Here is a 6,000-nt window from a genome sequence, read left to right as displayed (position 1 = left end):
CCCCCGGCCCCGCAGAGAGGCCCCTGGCTCACCGGCACCACGCTCCACCCCACGCAGGGGGGCAGCAGGCCACGCCCACCCCACACCTGCCCCACCACGACGACCCAGCACCACCCGCCTCACGTCCCACAAGAACCCTGCCCCCAAGAGGCCCTCGGCCCACCGGCACCACGTCCCCCCACGCTACGGCCCCACGCAGGGGGGCAGCGGAACGCCCACCCACACTGCCCCACCACGGACCCCCGCCACACTCTACACATCCCCACGCACACCTGCCGCCCGCCCCACCGCAACTCCTCTCGCCTAAGACACAGCCACGCTCCACCCCCACCGCAGCCACCCACCCACAGAGCAGAGCGCCAGACAATCGCAAAGCACACCTGCCCCACAACACCACGCACCCCGCCCTCCCCCGCACACACCTTGCCCCTCCGCAACCACCCACCCCGCAACCACCGCAGCGAGGGAAAACGGGGGCCGGCCCGCGGCCCCCGCCAAGGGCAAAACCCTACCGCACCCGGTATTCCCAGGCGGTCTCCCATCCAAGTACTAACCGGGCCCGACCCCTGCTTAGCTTCCGAGATAAGACGAGATCGGGCGTTCTCGAGGTGGTATGGCGTAGGACAGCCCGTCCCGGCCAAGAGCCCTCTCGGGGGACAGAACCACGCTCCCACCCCACGCTACAGCCCCAACGACCACGCACAGCGGCGGCACGCCATCTACGACACAACCTGCCCCAACAACGAGACCCCACACAACCCCGCTCACGTCCCCACGCACCCCTGCCCCGCAGAGAGAGGCCCCTCGGCTCACCAGGCACCACGCTCCACCCCACGCGGGGGAGCAGGCACACCCACCCACAACCTGCCACCACCACGACGACCCCAGACACCACCCGCCACGTCCCCACGCACCCCTGCCCCGCAGAGAGGCCCCTCGGCCTCACCGGCACACGACTCACCGCACGCAGGGGGGCAGCAGGCACCACCACCCAACCTGCCCACACCACGGACCCCAGCACCACCCCGCTCATCCCCCACAGAACCCTGCCCCCAAAGACCCCCGGCTCACCGGCACCACGCTCCACCCCACGCTACGGCCCCACGCAGGGGGGCAGCAGGCAAGCCCCACCCACACTGCCCACCACGGACGACCCCCAGCATCACCTCTACACATCCCACGCACACCTGCCCGCCCGCCCCACCGCAACTCCTCTCGCCTACGCACAGCCACGCTCCCACCCCACACGCAGCCCCACCCACCCACAGAGCAAGAGGCCAGACAATCGCAAAGCACACCTGCCCCACACCACGACCCCCGCCCTCCCCCGCACACACCTGCCCCTCGCAAACACCCCACCCGCACCACCGCAGCAAGAGAAAACGGGGCCGGCCCGCGGCCCCCGCCAAGGGCAAAAAGCCTACAGCACCCGGTATTCCCAGGCGGTCTCCCATCCAAGTACTAACCGGGCCCGACCCTGCTTAGCTTCCGAGATCAGACGAGATCGGGCGTCTCGCAGGGTGGGTATGCCGCCGTAGGCAAGCCCCTGTCCCGCCAAGAGCCCCTCTCGGGGGACCCAGAACCCGCTCCCACCCACGCTACAGCCCCAACACCCCACGCACAGCGGCGGCACGCTCTACGAACACACCTGCCCCAACACGATGACCCCCACACCACCCGCATCACGTCCACCACGCACCCCTGCACCGCAGAGAGGCCCCTCGGCTCACCGGCACCAGCTCCACCCCACGCAGGGGGGCAGCAGGCACCACCCACCCACACTGCCCACCACGACGACCACCCCAGCACCACCCGCTCACGTCCCCACGCACCCTGCCCCCAGAGAGGCCCCTGGCTCACCGGCACCACGCTCCACCCACGATACGGCCCCACGCAGGGGGGCAGCAGGCAACGCCCACCCACACACCTGCCCCACCACGACGCCCAATCCGTTCAAATCCCCAACGCCAACCTGCCCGCCCGCCCCACCGCAACTCCTCTCGCCTAAGCACAGCCACGCTCCCACCCACACACCGCAGCCCACCCACCACAGAGCAGAGACGCCAGACAATCGCAAAGCACACCTGCCCACCACCACGACCCCCGCCTCCCACCGCAACACAACTGCGCCCTCCGCAACACCCCACCCGCACCACCGCAGCGAGAAAAACGGGGGCGGCCCCGGGCCCCGCCAAGGGCAAAAGCCTACAGCACCGGTATCCCAGGCGGTCTCCAATCCAAGTACTAACCGGGCCGACCCTGCTTAGCTTCCGAGATCAGACGAGGATCGGCGTTCAAGGGTGGTATGGCCGTAGGCAGCCTTGTCCCCCCAAGAGCCCTCTCGGGGGACAGACCACGCTCCCACCCCCACGCTACAGCCCCCAACGACCACGCACAGCGCGGCACGATCTACGACAACACACCTGCCCCAAACACGATGACCCCCCACACCACCCCGACATCACGTCCCACGCACCCCTGCCCCGCAGAGAGCCCCCCGCTCACCGGCACCACGCTCCACCCCCCGCAGGGGGGCAGCAGGCACCACCCACCCCCACACCTGCCCCACCACGACGACCCCCAGCACCACCCGCTCACGTCCCCACGCACCCCTGCCCCCCCAGAGAGGCCCCTCGGCTCACCGGCACCACGCTCCACCCCACGCTACGGCCCCACGCAGGGGGGCAGCAGGGCAACGCCCCACCCACACCTGCCCCACCACGACGACCCCCAGCATCACCTCTACACATCCCCACCGCACACCTGCCCGCCGCCCGCCCCACCGCAACTCCTCTCGCCTAGCACAGCCACGCTCCCACCCCACACCGCAGCCCCACCCACCCACAGAGCAGAGCGCCAGACAATCGCAAAGCACACCTGCCCCACCACCACGACCCCCGCCCTCCCCCGCACACACCTGCCCCTCCGCAACACCCCACCCGCACCACCGCAGCGAGAGGAAAACGGGGGCCGGCCCGCGGCCCCCGCCAGGGCAAAAGCCTACAGCACCCGGTATTCCCAGGCGGTCTCCCATCCAAGTACTAAACCGGGCCCGACCCTGCTTAGATTCGGATCAGACGACGATCGGGCGTTTATCAGGGTGGTATGCCGTAGGCCAGCCCTGTCCCCGCCAAGAGCCCTCTCGGGGGACCAGGCAACACGCTCCACAACCCACGCTACAGCCCCAACGACCCACGCACAGCGGCGGAAAGCATTACCGACACACAACCTGCCCCACACGATGACCCCCACACACCCTCCGTCCCCACGCACCCCTGCCCCAAAGAGGCCCCTCGGCTCACCGGCACCACGCTCCCCCCCACGCTACGGCCACGCAGGGGGACAGCAGCAAACGCCACCCAACACATGCCCACACGACGACCCCCGATCACCTCTACACATCCCCACGCACACCTGCCCGCCCGCCCCCACGCAACTCCTCCGCCTAAGCACAGCCACGCTCCCACCCCCAAACCGCAGCCCCACCCACCCACAAGAGCAGAGCGCCCAGACAATCGCAAAGCACACCTGCCCCACCAACCACGACCCCGCCCTCCCCCGCACACACCTGCCCCTCCGCAAAACACCCCACCCGCACCACCGACCAGCGAGGAAAACGGGGGCCGGCCCGCCGGCCCCCCGCCAAGGGCAAAAACCTACAGCACCCGGTATCCCAGGCGGTCTCCCATCCAAGTTACTAACCGGGGCCCGGCCTCTGCTTGAGCTTACGAGATCCAGACGAGATCGGGCGTTCTCAGGGTGGCTGGTCATGGCCATAGTGCAACCAGCCCTGCTCGCCAAGGGGAGCCCTCGCGGGGGACCAGAGACCACGCTCCCACCCCACGCGCTACAGCCCAACGACCAGCACAGGGCGGCCACATCTCACAAAAACCTGCCCCAACACGACGACCCCCAGCACCACCCGGTCAAGTCACGCAACCCCTGCCCCCCAAAGAGGCCCCTCGGTCCACAGGCACCAGCTCCACCCCCGCTACGGCCCCACGCAGGGGGGCAGCAGGCAACGCCCCCACCCACACCTGCCCCACCACGACGACCCCCCAGCATCACCTCTACACATCCCCACGCACACCTGCCCGCCCGCCCCACCGCAACTCCTCTCGCCTAAGCACAGCCCGCTCCCACCCCCCCACCGCAGCCCCACCCACCCACAGAGCAGAGCGCCAGACAATCGCAAAGCACCACCTGCCCCACCACCACGACCCCCGCCCTCCCCCGCACACACCTGCCCCTCCGCAACACCCCACCCGCCACCACCGCAGCGAGGAAAACGGGGGCCGGCCCGCGGCCCCCGCCAAGGGCAAAAAGCCTACAGCACCCGGTATTCCCAGGCGGTCTCCCATCCAAGTACTAACCGGGCCCCGACCCTGCTTAGCTTCCGAGATCAGACGAGATCGGGCGTTCTCAGGGTGGTATGGCCGTAGGCAGCCCTGTCCCCGCCAAGAGCCCCTCTCGGGGGACCAGAACCACGCTCCCACCCCACGCTACAGCCCCAAGACCCACGCACAGGCGGCGGCACGCACTACGACACACACTGCCCCAACAGACTGACCCCCACAGCCACCCGCTCACGTCCCCACGCACCCTGCCCGCAGAGAGCCCCTGGCTCACCGGCACCACGCTCCACCCCACGCAGGGGGGCAGCAGGCACCAACCCACCCACACCTGCCCCACCACGACGACCCCCAGCAACCACCCGCTCACGTCCCACGCCACCCTGCCACGAAAGAGAGGCCCCTCGGCTCACCGGCAACCACGGCTCCACCCAGCTACGGCCCCCACGCAGGGGGGCAGCAGGCAACGCCCCCCACACCTGCCCCACCACGACGACCCCCAGCATCACCTCTACACATCCCCACGCACACCTGCCCGCCCGCCCCACCGCAACTCCTCTCGCCTGAGCACAGCCACGCTCCCACCCCACACGCAGCCCCACACCCACCACAGAGCAGAGCGCCAGACATCGCAAAGCACACCTGCCCCACCACCACGACCCCCGCCCTCCCCCGCACACACCTGCCCCCTCCGCAACACCCCCACCCGCACCACCGCAGCGAGAAAACGGGGGCCGGCCGCGGCCCCCGCCAAGGGCAAAAGCCTACAGCACCCGGTATTCCCAGGCGGTCTCCCATCCAAGTACTAACCGGGCCCGACCCTGCTAGCTTCCGAGATCAGACGAGATCGGGCGTTCTCAGGGTGGTATGGCCCGTAGGCAGCCCTGTCCCCGCCAAGAGCCCTCTCGGGGGACCAGAACCACGCTCCCACCCCACGCTACAGCCCCCAACGACCCACGCACAGCGGCGGCCACGCATCTACGACACACACCTGCCCCAACACGATGACCCCCACACCAACCCGCTCACGTCCCCACGCACCCCTGCCCCGCAGAGAGGCCCCTCGGCTCACCGGCACCACGCTCCACCCCACGCAGGGGGGCAGCAGGCAACGCCCACCCACACCTGCCCCACCACGACGACCCCCAGCACCACCCGCTCACGTCCCCACGCACCCCTGCCCCGCAGAGAGGCCCCTCGGCTCACCGGCACCACGCTCCACCCCACGCAGGGGGGCAGCAGGCACCACCCACCCACACTGCCCCACCACGGACGACCCCCCAGCCCCACCCGCTCACATCCCCACGCACCCCTGCCCCCCAAAGAGGCCCCTCGGCTCACCGGCACCACGCTCCACCCCACGCTACGGACCAACGCAGGGGGGCAGAGGCAACGCCCACCCACCCTGACCCCACCACGACGAGCCCCCAGCATCACCTCTACACATCCCCACGCACACCTGCCCCCCCCCCGCCCCCACCGCAACTCCTCTCGCCTAAGCACAGCCACGCTCCCCACCCCACACCGCAGCCCCACCCCACCCACAGAGCAGAGCGCCAGACACTCGCAAAAGCACACCTGCCACCACCAACCACGACCCCCCCGCCCCTCCCCCCGCACACACCTGCCCCTCCGCAACACCCCCACC

At 70.0% G+C, this 6,000-nt stretch overlaps 2 non-coding genes and 3 pseudogenes across 2 annotated transcripts; all 5 read right to left on the bottom strand.

The window, feature by feature from the left end:
* Positions 1 to 505: 505 nt before the first annotated feature.
* On the bottom strand, positions 506 to 624 carry LOC115347869 (annotated as a pseudogene).
* Positions 625 to 1,417: 793 nt separating this feature from the next.
* LOC115347866 lies at positions 1,418 to 1,540 on the bottom strand (annotated as a pseudogene).
* Positions 1,541 to 2,997: 1,457 nt separating this feature from the next.
* On the bottom strand, positions 2,998 to 3,116 carry LOC115347871 (annotated as a pseudogene).
* A 1,208-nt stretch (positions 3,117 to 4,324) lies between these two features.
* Positions 4,325 to 4,444, bottom strand: LOC115347851. The gene has a single exon (XR_003925661.1). It is a non-coding gene; the product is annotated as a 5S ribosomal RNA (ribosomal RNA).
* Positions 4,445 to 5,113: 669 nt separating this feature from the next.
* LOC115347861 lies at positions 5,114 to 5,232 on the bottom strand. Its single transcript, XR_003925671.1, has one exon. It is a non-coding gene; the product is annotated as a 5S ribosomal RNA (ribosomal RNA).
* Between the last annotated feature and the right edge of the window lie 768 nt (positions 5,233 to 6,000).

This window comes from Aquila chrysaetos, chromosome 10 (assembly GCF_900496995.4).
Source record: "Aquila chrysaetos chrysaetos chromosome 10, bAquChr1.4, whole genome shotgun sequence".
NCBI classification, from domain to species: domain Eukaryota; kingdom Metazoa; phylum Chordata; class Aves; order Accipitriformes; family Accipitridae; genus Aquila; species Aquila chrysaetos.
Note: the sequence above shows the minus strand (reverse complement) of the source record. Positions and strands in the feature narration are given on the sequence as shown.